This window comes from Lethenteron reissneri, chromosome 31, assembly GCF_015708825.2.
Source record: "Lethenteron reissneri isolate LAM-NWPU_2019-01 chromosome 31, ASM1570882v1, whole genome shotgun sequence".
In the NCBI taxonomy this organism is placed as follows: Eukaryota; Metazoa; Chordata; class Hyperoartia; order Petromyzontiformes; family Petromyzontidae; genus Lethenteron; species Lethenteron reissneri.
The window spans coordinates 7786883-7808041 of NC_083809.1; the positions used below are offsets into that span (position 1 = coordinate 7786883).

Sequence of the window (21159 nt, forward strand, 5' to 3'; positions counted from 1 at the left end):
GGTTACAAGATGAACCCCCACGTGCCCCCAACTTTTGCTTTAAAATACAGGGAGGGGGGGGGGGAGCGTGTGTCTTATAATAATGTAGAGAATATGATACCTGCCAAGAGTTATCTATACCGGTGTGGGAACGGACAATCATACTATATTATACTGGTAGGAACCTCCTCGTTACACCAGCCCACAGGGAATTATTGTGTCCGTCCGTCCTGCATCCAAAAATGGGAGGGGTGGGGCTGGGTGGAGTGGGGAGGGTGGGGAGGGGCAAGGTGGGGAGGGGAGGGTGGGGAGGGGCTGGGTGGGGAGGGGCTGCTCACCCCGTGGTGCCCTTATAAAACTCAACGTTTAACCCACTCACGCCGGCTTGTGCCCGCCCTCACAGTCGGCCATATTTGCGGAATACACCACGCCGCCGTTGACCCTGGCCATTGACCGAGCAACCCAACGTTCCTACCAGCTCTCTCCGCAGGAATGTGTTTTAAAGTTTTGCTGACTGGAGGGATGAACGGCCACGTCGACAGAACGTGCGCATTGCTAGTGATAATTAAAAACGAACATCCTTCATACAGCAAAAGCCCGATATAAGTACACCTCGTATAGACAGTTCTGATATAAGCATATGCTTACATTACACTGGGGGCGGGGGGAGGTGAAGGGGAAACTTCTGATAAAAGCACACGACTTCGGATATGAAATCCAGTCTTTTCACGACGGTGGTGTATCCTTAAGCACATTCGCTCACTTCTACAGCACAGCGAAGCGTTTCTTTCCCATCTTCTAAAAGCAGTTTGCGTTTCATGTTTGTTCAGTGCCATATTTGTTGTGCAACTATAACTTTCTATAGATGTTCATATTACCGACCTTTTCATAAACTGTATCCGCTTATACCTCGCGCCCTCCCCCGTAGGAGTCGGATATGCAATGTTGTGCTGTGTTCACATTCATTGGGATTTAAGAGTAACGAACATGAATCTCCTCTCACCTGGTAATACACAATGTTTAGGCTCATAAGTAAACCAGCTTAATTGTCACTCACCCGGTTAAATACATTATCAACTAGATAACGCCCAGACTACTGAGCGAACACGCGAATTTCACCGTCAGGGTCTGGGATCGAACTCACAACCGCCTGCGTACCAGGCGAGGGAGGTAACATTTCACCACGACGGTGCCCCATATTTAAGTGTATTGTCACTACACTCCTCCTTCTGTAAAGCTTCAATAATATTTGATTCTTAACGGAGACCATCGCCCATAATGGTTAAAGAAAAGTCATTTACAGTGCTTACCTTCTTCTTGGTTCTTTCGGTAAAGTCACGTAGAAGGGAAGTAATAAAATTATAAAAATAAAACATAATAAAATAATTATATTATATTATTATATTATTTTACTATATTATTTTATTGTTTTATTTTTATTATCGTATTACTTCCCTTCTACGTGACTTTAACCGAAAGAACCAAGAAGATGAATCCCTGCAGTCACGAAAGCTTTAAATCGAGCGCTTACCTTCTGACAAACTAAAATAAATAAAAATTATTAAGACTGCTTCGGATGGGTCCATCTTAGGCAAACGCATCCGTCTTTTATTTTAAACACCCATGGGACGTTTCACAAATAACAATAGCTCACGATGATTAACGTCTGTGTGCTCGCTTGACTAAATATAGGTTGCTTATTGATTGTGTTACTGGATTGGTCTGGCTGGGGCGACTCTGTGCTAGAACAATCGACTCACAATCAGGAAGACTGTGCCGGTGAAATTCCAATCGTGGGTTAAATCAGCCCATCATCCCTCGAAGGTCGATACAATGAGTGCCACTTTGTTGCACCGACGCAATTGTCCACATAATACACACAAACGGTGATTTATAGCCAGTAAACAGCATGATTGTAACCACGGAATCGTTCCTCCCATCATGCCTTGCAACGCCATGTGACAATCACCAAACTGCGTGTATAATAATGCACACAGACTTGATTGAGACGACCATCTAAATTGTCAAAATTGTGGCGATATTAATTTAGACAGCAGCAGGGCAACGAGACAACTATATTACTGGTCGGTTTCATTCTTGTTAGTAAACCATCAGTACAATGTAGTCATCGTCGCCTACTACAAGCCCTCCCCCTGATCACTGTAGGGATGGTTTTGGACCCTGCCTAAGAGCAACAATAAATCATCATTTGCAGGTGTTTACAGATTGCCTTATAGGTTATTAACTTGGGCTCTCACGTAAATGTGGATTTTTTTTCACCACTGTCCGGCCTATGTCAAAGAACCAGCAGCATCAAGGGACAAATGTGTCGTCGCTCAATACACCTCCTGAAGAAGCTCCCAGCAAGTCGCACGTGACGACGGACATCATGCCGACGAGCACGCGGCACACAAGCCGGGAAGTCGCGTCGGAGAGGCGACACCGCACGACAACGAAAACCTACGCAGTGGCAGATGAAGAGAGTACCAACGCCGATCCATAACACAGGTTTGTTTTAGTTACATCGCGAAAATATATAAACGTGTTGGGAATGGGTTTTTCCCCTTTTTTTCTGGCAACAAAACAGGTGTTAAGATGTTAAAATACCAAATTGAAACCTTTTACAAGGAATAATGTCTGCATTAACCACAATACTTGTGGTCAGAATGCAAACAAAAAACATACTCTGATAATATGCATTGTCTTTGAAACTGATTGGTCCACACCAAGACAGCTTTCTTTTGAGCCTCATCTCAAAACAGTGTTAGACCAGAAGACGCCAAAATTAGGTCCCATGATATAAACGTGTCGTTAAACCCACCATCACCCGACACAGCCAATTAGTAGGATTTGTCACGTAAACAGAGCAAGCCCATTCATTATGAGCAAAGCCACAACATTTACAATACCTGACTAACCCCGATGCTGCGAGTATGTCACTGAACTGCTGGTTGTTTTTTTTACAAACTACGTATTGGATTCAAGAGGATGAGGGTGACACGATAGGTGACGTGATCGAGTGAAGATAAAATTTCATCTAAGGGCCATGATGCTTATATATAAGATTTACGATTTCTGTTGCCAATCTGCGATCACATTTGCCACCGGATACCCGTGCAGAAAAACACCCCCCAACCGGCTCCGTGCAGAGTAAATGTAAGATGACTTGCAAGCCCTCTCCGGAATCCCGCTGGTCTCACAATTAACCTTTTTTTATGGGGCCTCACCCCAAAAAAACTCCCCCCATGGGGCAATACATTTTCTCTTTTAAGGGCAGAGACAACAACAGAGACAAATGTCGCTTGTGCGGCCAACATAGCCTGGGGTGGGAAAAGCACTGTTAGTGAACACCTACTGGCTAAAAACATCTTAACATATAAAGAACTGCAGAGCATGGGGCATTCTTGGCATCGGACTCACTGCGCCTGGCTGCCTTCCCACTTGCCTGTGGTTCCTCGGTAAATAAGTAGATGGACATTTTAATTTAAGGGAGTAACAACGATATACACACTCTCATACTTCACACCATTGGGGTCTCATCCCTCTTCTAACCCTGCATGTGTTCGCTGTGGAGTTGGCGATGCACGCCGTAGCTATGTGTGAGAGAGAGAGAGGCCTCACGTTTTCACCAGCATCTTGGGGTTGTGATTGTTTCAACTGCCCCGTATACGCCGCTGCCGATGAGGATCGCTCACGCTATGTTTTTTTTCGATACAAACTTTATTGTTCAAATAACCCTGGAATTCAACTGCGCGGTTCAAACTGTTTTCTCATTATACGTAACCACCATTCGCCAATAAGTGGTGGTGACGTTATCACGGTATTTGTGCCAGGCTAGGTGTACCTTGAGGCCACACGTATTGTGAAAGGCAGGTCTCGGATTAACCGTGATGACCGGCAGATTGCAAGCACCCGTGCCAACTTGCTGCGTTCTCACCGCCAGCCAGCAGAGCTCACAGACAGCGGACTGTGTCCAGATTTTTCATAGATCTGTGAGCTCCTCACACAAACAAATTCTGGTTAAACCCAGGACGGCTCGTAAGCAGGGCCGGCGTTAACGTTTCAAACCGGTGCAGATATTCCCTGCAAAGGGTCCACGTTTCACACGGGGTCCACGTTTCACAAGCGTAGAGAAATGAGGGCATAATTGTGGCCGGTAAGGTCCGAAGAGATTCGTATGGACACGCATTCCCATTACAAAAAAAAATGCCCTTTCTCACACACCACACACGCAAAGCCCAGACGCCCACACACTCCTATGACACACTTCTCACAAGCATCCATGCATGTTGAAACACACAGGTTGGTACAGTACAGACCCCACTCATGAGACGACTTGAATGGTCAAATACTCACAGCCGCATACCATCATGCATGTCCTTACACAAGTGTGTTCATACCACCATCACACGCTCGTGTGTATGTATGTATAATTCATCTTGTACACAAACAGGGCAACAACAACAAAACACCCCAAAGACAATGGTCCCCCATATAGCCTTCGTGGGGGACATGTGCTTTTAGCCGGGCACCTATTAAAGGCATGCTCTCTCTCACACACACACAGTACTCAACTGGGATCATACAGGGCAATCGTCGCCCCCTTACTCGGCAAGACCCTCCTGAGAACGAGTCACAGGACTCAGTGAATGCGTTCCCGGGTAGACACGTGCATTAACAACACTAACAAGGCCACACCGCACACACAGACGATGCACACATGGTGGGTGCACATACGCCGCACACAGAAAATTAGTATGCACACAATTCACATGCTAAACACACACACATGCCAAGAACATACACACACGTCAGGAACATGCACACACAAAGGAGTAATAGGTTTTTACCCTTTCAACTAGTACAAAAACGGACACCTTTATACAAGGCATCATGTTTGCAATAACCACAACACAAGCAGTCAAAATGCAAACAAAAAGAAACAACTCAAGGACAGTGCATATCATTATCAGAGTTGTTTCTTTTTGTTTGCATTTTGACTGCTTGTGTTGTGGTTATTGCAAACATGATGCCTTGTATAAAGGTGTCAGTTTTTGTACCAGTTGAAAGGGTAAAAACCTATTACTATATTTTGCCACTGGTAAAGGAGGTCTCATAATGCACACACAAAGACAAAGATCCCACCCCCGTATAGCCTGGAACAGAATGTCGGGGCAAGTGCTGTTAGCGAGCACCTATGAAGCACACGAGGGGGGTGGGTGGCCAACACCACGCCCGGCCGCCTTTGTCTCCCCAGTGGCGATGTTTACACACCGCACCAGACACTCATTTGAGACCGAGTCGACCTAGGGGAGGCCCAGGACCGGTTTCAGATCACCGTCACCGGGTGTTGGCGTGAACACGTGGACGTGGACAGTACATGTACACACTGTACGCAAAAACACATGCTATGCATACAGTGCATTGCACACACACAGTGCAGTACGTGTACACATAGCACAAGTACACATACAACATGTACACATCACCCATACCTATATACCTAGCACATGTACACACAGCACACGTGTACACATAGTACATGTACACATAGTTCATGTACACATACAACATGTACACATACAACATGTACACATCACCCATACGTATATACCTAGCACATGTAGACAGCACATGGCACACACATCTCACACACTGCACACATTACACATACGCAGTGTATCCACACAGCACGTGTACCAACGCGTATACCACGCACACAGACAAACCAACACCACCAATTCTAGATTTGAAGCTTTCGTGACTGCAAGGATTCATATTCTTAGGTTTTTTCGGTAAAGTCACGTAGGTAAAACATCAAAATTAATAGACATACCGAAAAAACCTAAGAATACAACACCACCAACAACACCACCACGGAATCCACCACAGCCGCTGAAGCAGACACAAACCTCGCAGCTCCCGGCAAAGGAACGTAGATCCCCTCTCGTCTTCTCCTGCCCGTGTGTATCTCTCAATCTCTCTCTCCTCCTCCTCATCCACCTCCTCCTCCTTCCCTGGCAATGCCGCTCGTCTCCTCCCTCTCTCACTCTCGTCAGTCTCGCGGTCAGAAAAGTGTCACGAACGCTGCCACCGCGGCGCCCTCACTGCTTTTGTCTCTCACGGAACCTCCCTCCCTCCTCATCCTCCCTCCTCTTTCCTCCCTCCTCTTTCCTCCCTCCTCTTTCCTCCTCCTCTTTCCTCCATCCCCCCACCTCCTCCCTCCCCCCACCTCCTCCCTCCCCCCACCTCCTCCCTCCCCTCCTCCCTCCCCCCTCCTCCTCCCTCCCCCCTCCTCCTCCCTCCCCCTCTTTCCTCCATCCCTCCCCCCTCCTTCCTCCCGCCCCCCTCCCTCCCTCCCCCTCCTTCCGCCCGCCCTCCCCGCCCCCCTCCTCCTCCCTCCCCCCGGCCCCCACCTCCTCCCTCCCCTCCCCACCCCTCTTTCCTCCCTCCCCCCACCTCCTCCTACCCCTCTTTCCTCCATCCCCCCCCCTACCTCCCTCCTCCCCTCCCCCCCTCCCCCCCCACCTCCATCCCCCCCACTCCTCCCTCCCTACCCCTCTTTCCTCCATCCCCCATCTCCCTCCCCCACCTCCCCCCACTCCTCCCTCCCCGCCCTCTTTCCTCATCCCTATCCCCTCCTCCCTCCCCTCTCCATGCAAGACGCGAGACGTACACAGGCCGTGCGTGCCTTGGTATGTGTCTGTGTGTGTGTGTCTCGTGTGGCTGTGTGTGTCTGTGTGTCTGTGTGTGTGTGTCGTGTGTCTGTCTGTGTGTGTCTGTGTGTGTCTGTGTGTGTATCTGTGTATGTGTGTGTATCTGTGTGTGTCTGTGTGTATCAGTGTGTGTGTCTGTGTGTATCTGTGTGTGTGTCTGTGTGTGTATCTGTGTGTGTCTGTGTGTATCTGTGTGTGTCTGCGTATGTGTCTCTGTGTGTGTCTGTGTGTGTGTCTGTGTGTATCTGTGTGTCTGTGTGTGTCTGTGTGTGTCTGTGTGTATCTGTGTGTGTGTCTGTGTCTGTGTGTGTCTGTATGTGTCTGTGTGTCTGAACCCGGCGACCCGAGTTCAATTCCCGCTCACAACCAACGCCGGTGACGATCATCTGAACCGGTGCAGGGCCTCCCCTAGGTCGACTCGGCCTCAAATGAGTACCTGGTGCAATGTGTAAACATCGCCACTGGGGAGACAAAGGCGGTCGGGCGTGGTGCTGGCTACCCACCCCCTCGTGTACCGTTCCGGCCTTCATAGGTGCTCGCTAACAGCACTTGCCCTCTACAGTGGTTGAGGCTACACGGGGGATCTTTGTCTTTGTGTCGCCGTGTGTGCGAGCGTGTCTGTGCTGCCATACCAATGTTGCCTCTGCTTGCTGATGACGCTGCTGATGATGCTGTTGTTACGACTGCTGCTACTGCTGCTGATGATTATGCTGCTGTTGTTACTACTGCTGCTGTTGATGATGATTCTACTGCTGCTGCTGATGATGCTACTGCTACTACTGCTGCTGATGATGCTGCTGCTGCTACTACTGCTGATGCTGTTGTTACTACTGCTGCTGCTGCTGATTATTCTACTGCTGCTGCTGATGATTCTACTGCTGCTACTAATGCTGATGCTGCTACTGCTGCTACTACTGCTGCTGCTACTACTGACGCCCCCGCTTCATCAACGCTCTCTCATCTCTCGTCCACCGCGTGAAGGACCCCTCGTTCTCAGGGGCTGCCCGCCACGCTGCCCGACTCAATTACAAACACGAGAGGGACCTATTCCCCCCACCACCACCAGCCCCTCCCCACAACAGCCTCCCCCACCAGCCTCCCCCCCCACCAGCTCCCCCCCACCAGCCTCCCCCCCAAGCCCCCCCCACCAGCCCCCCCACCCCAGCCTCCCCCCCACCACCAGCCTCCCCCTCACCAGCCTCCCCCCCACCACCAGCCTCCCCCCCCCACCAGCCTCCCCCACCCACCAGCCTCCCCCACCACCAGCCTCCCCCCTCACCAGACCTCCCCCCCCCACCACCACCTCCCCCCCCACCACCACCTCCCCCCCTCACCAGACTCCCCCCCACCACCAGCCTCCCCCCCCCCACCAGCCTCCCACCACCACCTCCACCCCACCAGCCCCCCCACCACCAGATTTCCCCCACCAGCCTCCCCCCCACCAGCCCCCCCCACCAGCCCCCCCCACCGCCTCCCCCACCACCAGCCTCCCCCCCACCACAGCCTCCCCCCCCCCACCACAGCCTCCCCCCCCACCACCAGCCTCCCCCCCCCACCACCAGCCTCCCCCCTCACCACCCGCCTCCCCCCTCACCAGACTCCCCCCCCCCACCACCAGCCTCCCCCCCCACCACCAGATTCCCCCACCAGCCTCCCCCCACCAGCCCCCCCACCAGCCTCCCCCCCCCCCCCCCCACCCAGCCCCCCCCCCACCACCAGCAAGGAAGCCAAGGTGGAGGGGAGAGGAGAGGAGAGGGAGCCCATGGTTTTTTCTGGCGTCAACATTTTCACGCAAAAAAAACCGGCAGTGTTGCTGGCCACCCCAGAACACGAGCAGATATCTGTGAATGACCAGCCTATAAAATATAATGAATAACCAAGTCCACCCTGCCCTAAACGCACACAAGACGACTGTCTGAAGATGGTACTGTAAGAGATATGAATTTAAAAAAATAAGTTTGGCAATTTCCTAACGCTATAAAAGGACCTCGTATTTTGATAATTTAACATTGGGAAGGTTTATCCAGGATGTTTCTATATTCTTGGTTCTTTCGGTAAAGTCACGTAGAAGGGAAATAATAAAATAATAATAATTAACCAATAACATTCTCACGACGTTTCGATTGCAACACAAGCAATCATCATGAGGTGTGAAAACCAATCAAAACGTCGTGAGAATTTAATTGTTTTATTTTTATTATTTATTATTTTCCTCCTACGTGACTTTACCGAAAGAACCAACAATATGAATCCCTGCAGTCACGAAAGCTTTAAATCGAAATTCAGGATGTTTCTGTTGCGCGTCGTCGCTTTAAGATGTTCTCCGTTCATATATGTTATTTGTTGCGGTTGCACCCGACTTAAGAGCCACATGGCTCACAGGGCTTTACCAAATAAATGAAACTTGAATCTGTCAACCCCTTATCAGTGCCCTATATTATTACAGACCAATTCAGATCTTATTGGTCACCCCGTGACGTTCATCCTACAACGTCCCATTACAAGGGAGAAACACAAACAAATAGACAAAACTACATTTACTTTTTTTTTATTACCTAATAGTCGTGTGTATGTTACTTATTTATGCAAGAAGCCACACCGAGTCGTAGGATTCGGTAAGTCTGTATTGGGTTTTATTTAAAGATGTGTGCAGCCACTTAATGAGTGTCTGTACAAGTGGGAGGAAACCGGAGCTCTCGGGAGAAACCCCCACGCGTGCGAGGGGGCAACGCTCTATCCCCATACAGATGGAAACATATGGCGATCAGTCCCATTCGTTGCACTCCCTTCTCCTTGCGAGCCTGGAGTTGTAGCACCTCGACGCGCACAAGAAAGGAATTTCACAACATGTGTGTGATCCGCCAACCATCGCTGCCTGCACAGTGCTGCATTGCAGAAGGGCAGAGGCACCAACGCCCAGATGTATTACAGTTGTCTAAAAGGGGTTTATGAAATCGTAATGAATATTGATTGGCTCATCGATGTCCTTTACTTAACCAGGTAAGAGAAAAAAGAGATTCACTATTTCTTGAGTGAGAACCTGGCAGACAATAGTTGCGCACGGTCAGATGATAATCATCAGCAGCCATGGTCAATCTACTGCTGAATGAAGGTCTCCCAAAGGCGCCACATATCATGTGGATCTTGACTAAATTACGCAATTGCGTTTTTGGACAGAATTTTGTTCAGAAATGTGGGTTATGACACTTAGCTGGACTTAACTAGATTGATACTTGAATCACAATAGAATCCCATTCAGTTACACTAATCTGTCAAGCCAGAATCTCAGAATACAATTCAGATTAACCGATATTTTAACATGGCAATCATCCATAATGAAAAGGCCAGGTGGCTCATCTCGCAATTGGAAGGTTGCGAATTCAAATCTTGGATCGGGATTGACTCAGTCCATCATTTATCCAGGATCGATAAAACGTTCAACAGTTTGTAGGGAAGTCAACAATGTCCTTAGGGACAGACTCACCTCCATCATTGGAAAGTTACATTTCCACAGTGGCTTGTGGCTATAACCAGGAGATGAACCACTGCGTCAATGCTCATCTGAGCAGAACATTTAAATGACAATTAAAATCACCTGTTAAAGAATCACAATTCCAGAGTAAAATGACACTTGTGGGAGTCGGAATAACACTAAAGTTGTGGTACAGCTAAACCTGGAAGTACTTTTCGTGTACTCACAATGACTAAAGAAAAGTGACGCTATTTTCAGTTGGCGTATGGATAACTCAAATGAAGTGGACAAAAAAATTGAGTGAAGTCTCAAGCACAGTTTACCTTTCCAATTTAGTATTTTTCTGGTTCGTGTATCTTTTCTGTAACCACATTGAATTTTGAACCGTATCGTATTTTGTCTGCAGAATTTCCCTTACTGAGCAATCATATCAAATAACCCTTTAGACTGGCACTATGTGATGTACTGCATGGGAGGAGCGAGATAAAATAATCGATGATGATGACAAATTCGATTCCTGCAGGAATCTCCCAGCTTGACTGGTGGTACACAGCAGCCTATTCTTGTGAAAGATGTCACTGGGTCTTTGATGTCTGCTTTACAACAAAGTGCAATGGTAATTAATACAAAAAAGTCACTCGTGTTATACTCATTAAACAAGCAAGAGGTGGTGGAAATTCCACGTTCCTATGCCAGCGAGGCAGGTAATCCACAAGAAAACCACAGATGAATTAATGATACCGAGCAGAGAAAAGTAATATTCCTGTTACCTTTCTGTTGCAGGAATGTAACGGGAATATTACTTCGCACACACTTGTACGTTTATATCAGTGGTGTGTACTGCATTCCACGTTTTTATGGCAGTGCCAGGTTCATCCATAATTCAATAAACCTTGCAACATCTGGTGGGAACCTCACAATGCAGTGCTTATTGTACCGACCACAAGGGGATTGACGATAATTACGGTGTCAGTGAATGACAACCAGAATTTCTACTCGTGAACCTCACGATCATAACCTTGGTGGGAAATACAGTATGGCAATTAGGCTACCGACAAATTAAAGTGTTTGAGTGCCCTTTCCTCGTTGGCGTGCGTTCCTCCGTGCACTCGGGAAGCGGAATCTGCGGGGTTATCGTCTCCCGGAGCCGTTCTCCGGTGAGGACGCACGGGGCTCTGCTCGAAGTTCCAGCGCACGGGAGCATGTCCCCGTTCATCTCATCACGTGATACTGCGACGATGAAGTACGTTTTCGATATATATATACACACACAGTCCACTCTACAATATATTATATTTCGTTTGTGATGCACAGCGCCTTGAGTACCTTGTACAAAGGCGCTTTATAAAAGCGGCGATGTTTGATGATAAAAAAAAACATTTATAATGAAGTTATATTTATATCTCTCCCTACACCTCTGTCCACCCACAGCAGCATCAACTGGCTACACCACAGCTCGCCCAAACGGGCACGCCGTGTGCGTCTTCCAAGCCCAGGGTGGAAGAGTAGGCCAAAAGATAATCTGCAGACTTCTCTAAGGCTCCCTCCAGTGGAGGCCTTTCCACCTGCAGTCGAGTGAAAGGGGCTTTTATTTTCACCGCACCGTACTATACGTGATAAAATATGTGGCAGGATCGGGAATGTCATTGTTTACTTGTTTGTATTGTTCGTTTATATTAACACCGTGCACGCACGCTTCCCCTTTGTGTTCCGTTCTTTTTTTCATGTGCGATTGACGCGTTTGTTTCCCACGTCGTCCCTGACAATGGAGACCCTCGGTTTCAGACAACTCCCACTTGGTTAATGCCACAAGACCTACAAATTATATATCTTTCATAGGGTGGAGCTGGGGCAGTTAGTGGTGCAGTGCTAAACCCGCTGTGGCATCAATTAGATTCCAGGCCATGTGGAGAATAATATCTAAACCCGATTCTGGGACCACTGCCCACTGTTGGTTAAGTATGGCCAAACAACCCCCATAACCGACATGGCTTTGTAAGGCCTTCATCCAGCAGTGAATTGACAAAGGTCTATGTATTATTATTACTATATTGGAGTATCAGGGGGCACTTCAGGCAGAGCTAGTCTCACAATCATAACGTTAATAGATCAAAAACCTGGTAGGGGTCAACTCGTGCCCGCATATAACTTGCTGACAACGCCCTTACTGGAAATCTGTTAAAAAGAGCTTCAAAGATGATGATTCTGCATACCACCCTGTGGCACAGTGGATATCTTATGGAGAGACTTCAACTGCTATTGGAATGTGGAATATCCACCTCTGACTAACGGTCACCAATGCGAATACAGTATTTCACCAATGCTTGCCTGGACATGAATCTGTTTTAACACTTTAATAACTTCTCCTGGAAAGCCTTTCCGGGCATGAAGACCCACTCTGAGGAGGTCCTTGCCAGTTCATGATTTGACAAATGCCTTGCTGTGACAAGCGATGGTATTGCCCGAAGCAAACCCACGTACACTAAAGGAGAAAGATAAAAATGGCACACATACATACACATTTGCCACACTCAATTATTCCACAGGCACCGCTGCTCTGTAGGTGGGGAATCCTACTAAATTCAACACGCACACAAACTTCAACTGCTATTGGAATGTGGAATATCCACCTCTGACTAACCGAGTGACCCACCAAATCTGTCTGAAAAGCAATGTATTCACCGAGTCAAGCGCAACTAAGATGATGTTGGCATTGGTATGCAGTGTGATCGATTACATCCATCTATTTTACTTCCTCTATACTTGGGTAACGCGCACACACACACAAAAAGACAAACGTGCCATTTAGTATTGACAGACTGTTGGGGCAAGTGCTGGTCGTAAGGATCTATCAAGGCTGGCATGGCACACGAGGAGGTGGGGTGGCCAGAACGATTCCCAGCCACCTTTGTCTCCCCAGTGCTGATGTCTGCACACTGCACCAGGTACTTATTTAAGGACTAGTTGACCTGATGATGGCAGGCCCAGACGCAGTTCAGACTTCAAATCGTCACGGGAGTCGAACTTAGGTCGCCAGATTGGTAGCGCAATGTGGCTATGTCGCTAAGCAATTGCGTGTGCCACTGCAAAGACACACGCACGCATGCTTGCAAAAGTACACATACATACATAGCACACGCAGTGCACACACAGCACACACACAGAATGCACTCTCAGCACAAACACACACACACAAGACCCGTGTGCTTACTCAGCCGCGGTATTGTACATCTGTGACCCCATTGCATTCATCATCACAATGTGACGTTAGCGAATGTGCATGCGTGTGTGCATTGAGAGTTCGTGTTGTGTGTGTGTGTGCCGAGGTTCACGTGCACTTTCGTGCACAGCCTGCGCGTGCGTGTGTGTACACGCGTTTGCAAAGTCACATGTGTATCAAGTTGCATCGGCCGTGTGCACGTGTATATGCATATTTATCGAGGCGTTTGTTCGTAATGTCAATCAAATACAATGTGGATGTACAGCATAATGCATCAAAAACAGCTACGTGTGCGCGCAGGTGTTAGTATCAGCATGTATGCATATCAGCCAACTGGCTCAGCGTGGAGAGTGTGTGGCTCGCAATCACAAGGTTGCGAGTTCAAATCCTGCTTGGGAGAGTTGACTCAGCCAATTATCCTTCCGGGGGTTAATACAATGAGTAAAGCATGGTGGGGAAGTCAACAATGGGTGTCCTTTGGATAGACTCGCCCCCACCATAGGAACGTGGAACTTCCACCACTGGCTCACGGCTGTGAAGAGAAGAGGAGCAGCACACCTCTGTGCTTATTGAGCAGGAAATCGCATAGCACACAGCTGTGTCTACAATGGTACGTGTGTTGGCTTTAGCATGTGCGTATATGCTCCTGTGTAAGAACAATGTTTGGAAAGGGATGTTTGTACTGTATACGGATGTGTGTGTGTACATGGAATTGGGGGAAGAGGTGAGTGAACCACGCTATGTGCCTGGCGACCTAAGTTCAATTCCCGGTCACGGCTAAGACTTCTTCATCAGTGATGTCTCGACTGATGCTTTAGTCCGGACAGCTTGAAATGAGTAGCCGATGCAGCCGGGCATGGTTTGGCTACACTAGATCTTCTCAGTATGCTTTGCCTGCCATAATAGGTTCTCACTAACAGCACTTGCCCCTACAGTCTTTAATTACATACGGGGGATGTTGATCTTTGTGTATGTGATAACTAACAGTGCATGCGTTTGTGCAGTGCTGTATGTGGGTGTGTATGTATGTGTGCAAGCCTTTGACAGTTCACGTGGGCTTTCTTAGTGACAAATGGCAACTGTTGTTGTTTATTCACAGCCGTTTCTGAGTGTGCTTCCACGGGGAGCAGTAGTGCAGCGGTGAGTGTACTGGACCCGGTGACCCGAGATCGATTCCTGCACGTGGCTGACACCAATAATAAATAATCTGAACCGGTTCTGAGCTACTCGGTCGAGTCAGCCTCAAGCGAGTACCTGGTGCGGTGCATAAACATCGCTACCGGGGAGACAAAGGCGGCCGGGCTTGGTGTTCGTCACCCACCCCCTCGTGTGCCGTGCCGGCCTTCGTAGGTGCTCGCTCACAGCACTTGCCCCCAGCACTTGCCCCAACAGTCTGCTCAGGCTATACGGGGGATCTTTGTCTTGCGTTTCTATCCAGATGGAATAGGTGCACTTTAATTTTCTAGGAACAGGGCACTGCCTCTATTTCCACATTGCCTGGGATGAGGAAATCACCGTTAGGACACGGCTCCATAAATCTCACAAATCTATAAATCCCGGCAACAACTATTCACGGGGCTCAAGGGCTCACGCTTGCTCGGGCAGACGATAAGAGAGCACTCTTTAACATGAGCTTCAGACACCTGAGGGTTACCACGTTTTCGCCACGTGACCAAGCCCAGACAGGCATCTTATTCAGCACTCGGGCTATTAAAGCTGTGCAGTGTACGTGTACTGTTTCTATTGTTGCGTATGATGAGCAATGTGCTCAGGAGGTAAATGCCAATGTTAAGGTCTGCTAGCCGCGACCAGAGAGGGCTTCAAGCAGTGGCGGCTCCTGCAAAATCTCTCAGGGGGGGGCAAATGTCTGGATGATTGATAAGGATAAGGTCCACCCATGCAATGGATACATTAACAGCTTAAGCATGTAAAGGCAACTTCACTTCTTTAATATTAATGAAAAATAAAGTGACTCTTACAATACATCTTGTTTGTTTCTATACTCACTATTAAAACAAACCACTCAAGTTTATTTTATTAAAGATTCCACTAGGTGCCGACAAATTATATTGTTGGATGAAACGTGCTTACGTATGATGACGTAAGCACGTTAGGGCGAGCCCTCCCGGAAGCCATAGATAATGCATTGGAGCGCCCGCCGTTCGAAAAAAAACATCTTTGAATGTAAGTCTATGGGGCCACTCGGGGCGATTCTCAGCCGGAGTGAAATCGCCGAAAAAGAGGCAGTACTCCACAGAACGTGACATGACGCTGATTGGACTATATCCAGAGGCACAGTGACGGCTCGCGTGACTCTGTGGTTGAATGACATTGGTAGGGCGTCGCCCAATCGCCCTAATGAAGAAACCGCCCCTGCTCGGGCTATTAAAGCTGTGCAGTGTACGTGTACTGTTGTTTCTATTGTTGCGTATGATGGGCAATGTGTTCAGGAGGTGAATGCCAATGTTAAGGTCTGCTAGCCGCGACCAGAGAGGGCTTCAAGAGAGAGTTGGTGAAGTTTTGCGATTATTCCTCCTCTGTTGAAGGAACGCATACTACAGTGGGTTTGTTTAACACGTAGGCTTTCGCGACCAATATTATTCATATTTAAGACCGGGAGCAAGAGCAGAGCCTCACCATTCTGGCGAATTGGCCGATGATGCTGGATGCAATTACCAGCGAAACGTCGTACTCAAAAATTGTAAATGTTGTGGTTTCACGCTTCAACACACCGGTGGGCTAAAGTAGTGAACTATTTGTCTTTTGTCAACGTGACACTTTTTTGCTGATTGGCCGTGTCGGGTGGTGGAGGGTTACAACACAATTTTAAATAACGCGATCTAACCCAAAAACGTTTATTATGAATACAGTGGGTTTATTATGCGGTCCGTAGTTTGGGTTACATGGCCACAATCGCACTACTGCGGCTTGTCATTACGAAGCTGTAATGCAGTTCAATGCAATACGTGTACCAGATGTAGGCACAAAATTCATTCCTGTCGCCTGAACTGGGATGCCAGAAAAAAAACTGACTAGAAAATAAGATTCGTTATATACCTATTGATGGCCAATGCCTGTAACAACAAAAATATTACACCAGCAATTTTAAATCTTATCGTTTGCTTAAATGTGCAATATTCTAGCTACGTGTATGACAAACGTTGAGTTTCATTGCCGTGTGGCGAACACCTAATTTCATCACGAACGGCTGCCCTGATTTGAACTCCGAGCGGCTCGCAGGGTGCTCAGACCGTATTATCATTTTCCTCCTGCGCCATCCAATTCAATCTCTGCACAGACCATCCCACACTGTTGCATGGGCTGGTCATTGCGAGGGAAGATGGAGGGGGTGGGCTAGTCGACTGGACATCTGTGAAAAGATCTTTACGGCTCATCGAATTCCTCCAGTATGAATAAAATATTGTCATTCTGATTCTGGGTGCATGCAGGCAGGGAGCATAGACGTGGGAGCATTGAAGCATGGTACAACAATGGATTTGTTTTGCTGTGCTCCTCTGCTAACCAACAAATGTCACAGCCCTGTAGATGCTTTTATGATAACCTCGTGTGCATGGTGATTATCCAAGTACTATACAGGCACAAGCATGCTTAAGCTTCCAAGTAGCAATGAGATTGGGTGCATTCTGAGTGAATATATGTGCAGTTTTGTCTTTGGAAATTATGGTTTCCTTACACACATACACAAAACACAGTGTACTCACTCAATCAGAACTTTTATGATAAAAAAAACAAACCAAGTGGGACCCACTTCAAAGCTCCACAAGAAAAAAACTCAAAACACTTTTTGAGACTCTGGGAGACTTTCACAGGTGGACAAAAACATCATGGTCACAAGGAACGGCCCCGGGTGCCGCCTTCCATGGAAATGTAGAATTTCCACCAAACGAAGATAACCGTACACTAAGAAACCGCCTTCAGACTTGTATCCGCGTCACCGCGCGGTTCGACGAGAGGGGCAAATGTCCTCAGGCGGCCCGCGCAGCCTGGCTGCCTTTAATTTAGTTCTGTTTCATCTTCTTGGTTCTTTCGGTAAAGTCACGTAGAAGGGAAATAATTAAATAATAAAAATAAAACATTCTAAAATCATTCTCACGACGTTTCGACCACAACGCAAACAGCCGTCCTCAGGTGAAGAATAGGTCTGTCGGAAAGACAGCGTCTGAATGAACACCACCAGGCTTGGAAGCGTATATATATGGCTGCTTGCGTTGTGGCCGAAAAGTCGTGGGAATTATTAAATTAATGTTTTAGTTTTATTATTTTATTATTTCCCTTCTTATTTTATTATTTCCCTTCTACGTGACTTAACCGAAAGAACCAAGAAGATGAATCCCTGCAGTCACGAAAGCTTTAAATCGAAATTTAATTCTGTTTATTATTTTTCTTCCACGGTGGCAGCAGTGAGCACGTACGGCTCTCGCTGGTGGGAGTCGCCGGGGTTCGGGGTTGTCGGCCCTCTCCCCCCCCCCTCCGAGGAGCAGGCGCGCTCACAGCATGCGAACGAGCGAGCGAGAGAGCGCGTGGAGTCATCGGGCAACAGCTAGATTTATTCGGCCTGGCCCTGACATGAACACGAAGCTTGCCATTATGCCTGCTTAAACGCGCAGATGTCCTGATGCGAGCGCAGCGTACCAATGAGTACCGTATTTATTTTCTTGGTTCTTTCGGTAAAGTCACGTAGAATGGAAATAAAAATAAAACATAATAAAATAATTCTCACGACCTATTTATTTTTCGATTTAAAGCTTTCGTGATTGCAGGGATTCATCTTTTTGGTTCTTTCGGTAAAGTCACGTAGAAGGGAAATTATAAAATAATAAAAATAAAACATAATAAAATACAATTCTCTCACGACGTTTCGGCCAAAGAGAGAATTGTATTTTATTATGTTTTATTTTTATTATTTTACTGTATTTATCTCAGAATTATTTTCGGGCTTGCGCCGCGAGTTAATAATTATAATTCAGAACCGAATTTACTTACACTTGTAAATTCGGCTGCTGAAAAAGCTCTCAACACATGTGTAGGGGTGTTAGAGAGAGAGCCGTTATGCATGGGAGCCTATGGCAAACAAACACAGTGGGCGGGGCTACGTAAGTGCACGGGGAGGTGCCCTCTACGACGTCCGAGCCAGGCACCCTGCGGGGGGCTGGTTCGAACGTTATGATCCCCCGGGGCCCCACCCCTCAGGGAGGGGTTGGGTATAAAAGGGGATGTATCAAAGGGCTCGGGAGTAGAGTTAAAAGCTAACCAGAGAAGACTGAAGACGTCTTAGATAGAGCCCTGGACTCCCCTAGTTCGATGTCCTTATCAGGGCCGAACAGGACTGAGCCAGCGGCGTGGTCCCGAAAGCCAGAGCCGGTGCTCTTGTAAGAGCTGGTCTGGGACTCCGGGTACCGGGCCCAACTTACCAGTGTCGGGCCAGATAGCCTCCCCTAGCCCGTTAGTGGAGGACTCGGGGGTAGGACAGGGATAGCTAGGGGTGTATTCCCAGTTATACGGGTGAGGGGGCCGATACCCCCTCGAGTGTTATATGCCCACTGTTGTACTGTAAAATAAATACACGTGTGCCTCCACCTCGGTGTCAAGCGTCCTCACCGGTACTTCAACTGGAGTCAGAAGTAATACGAACATGGAAACGCGGAATACAGCTCGGGCCAAAGTACCGCAGGAGGAAGACACTGCCGAGATCGTCGGGCCCGAGACGGCTCCACAAGACATGGTGCAGCCGGGGCCTGGCGCCTTCTTACCGGGGCATCGGGATGAAGAGGGGCCGCAGCCAGACGCGTTACGGCTGGCTCACGGAAGGCTGGCGGAGCTGCTGTATGCCGCTGCTGCCACGCTGAAGACCATCACGCGATTGGGGGCTGGTGATCCACCACGGGGCGAGGCGAGCCGACGACCGGGACGCCTTCCCGCCATTTCAGAACAGTCGGAATTTGAATTTCCCGCCATCGACGCTACAGCTGCTCAGGGCGTGACCAGCTTGAACATCCGCTCCGACATCGGCCTCGCTGGAGCTGCAGCGTCATCACCGGTGGAGGGTGCGTCATTACAACCGCGACAGGCGATCCCATCGGCCGTTCGCGCCGAGCCACAGCCGAGTCGGGGTGACAACAACCTACGGGGTCCTACAACAGCCGCTGCGCTCCACCAGAGACTGCCCCCGCTTAAGGAGTTCGTCGGCGCGGAGGGAGACTGGGGCGGCTTTCGGCGACGCTTCCTCGCCCACAAAGAAATGGCGAACTGGTCGGACGAGGAGGCTCTCCGCGCGCTGCCGGCGCTCCTCGACGGCGACGCGCTCGCCGCCCTCACATCGGCGCCGAGGGAAAAGCGTTCTACGCTGCCGATGGCGCTACAACTGCTGGCCGGGGTCTATGGACCATCAGCTGAATGCCGACAGCAGTTTTACGATCGCAAGCGGGGTGAAAAGGAGTCGCCCCTGGCATACCGGACGAGCCTCCTGGCGATGGCAAAGACGGCCTTTCCTCGTATGGACGACGACGGCGTGGACGCGATGGTCACGGAGAAAATCCTCCTCCTGGCAGACGACCTTGACATCGCTGTCGTCGCACAGGAGGACGCGGAGATGACATCGCTCCAGGCTGCGCGGCTCCTCCACGCCAACCTTCTGTCACTGCGGCGGAAAGCCAGCAGGGCATCGGCCGGGCGTGCGGTGGCTGCAGCCACCCTTCCGACGGAGGAGCTCTACGCCGTCGACCACCGACGGCAACAGGCGACAGGAGCACGGTCGGGCCGGGACGGGTCGAGCCACTTCGACCGTCCATCATCTCCGACGGCACTCCCACGGTGTTTCAACTGCGGCGTCCGGGGCCACGTCGCCTCGGGGTGCCGCTCTCCTCGACAGCGCGGGACGACACCTCAACGGGACGATGGCCCTCGTCACAAGCTCCACCATCATAACCCGGCAAGTCGCGGCACCCCACATGTTTGGCCCACGCACACGCCCGTCACGCACTCAAACACCGCAACGAATGGGGGGCCGATATCGCGCACCATCGCACCATCACGCACCACTCTGGGTACTCATATCGAACCCGGCCAGTGGTCCGTGTTGGCCGATCGTGTGGTAGCCGCATCGTCGGGGTCGTCTGCCGTTGTGGGGCACATCGACGGGGTTGAGGTGCGCATCCTGGTCGATACGGGAGCATCGGCGACCATTATTTCGGAGTTAATTTACAATATTCTCCCTGTCCAGAGCCGTCCTTTGATGCCTGTTAAGGTGCCATTCTATGCTGCTAACGGGGGCTCACTTGGCATCATCGGACAGATTCGTGCCCAAATTTGTATTGGGGAAATTAAATTGTCTGGGCCGATTTTTGTTTCCTCTTCGCTGGCGGTTCCGTGCCTGCTGGGGACGGACTTCCTGGCCAAAATGCCGATTAGGATATTAATCGACCAGGGATGCATTGAGCTCCCGTCGGGCCGACGCATGGCGTTTCTGCCATCGCCAGTTACGACTCGGACGGCGTTCGCGACGGTGCCGGCATTCGTAGATAGAACGGTGCGCGTCCCTCCGGGGGCACAAATGTTGATTCCTTTGAAACTTCGGCGGCCCTTCGCTAAGGGTATTGGGGCCCAAAGGGTTCTGCTGGGGCCGTCTAGGGCCGGGGTTAGTGGACCTCATTTACTCCCGGCCCAGACCATAGTAAAAGGGGACGGTGAACCCTTCATCGCGGTCCTCAATGTGGGCTCGCAGACGGTGGTGGTCCCACAGGGGACCGTGCTTG

At 49.4% G+C, this 21159-nt stretch overlaps 1 pseudogene; it reads right to left on the reverse strand.

Moving 5' to 3' along the window:
• Positions 1-21159, reverse strand: part of LOC133349746 (5'-AMP-activated protein kinase subunit gamma-1-like) — a 124668-nt pseudogene that overhangs the window by 41140 nt on the left and 62369 nt on the right.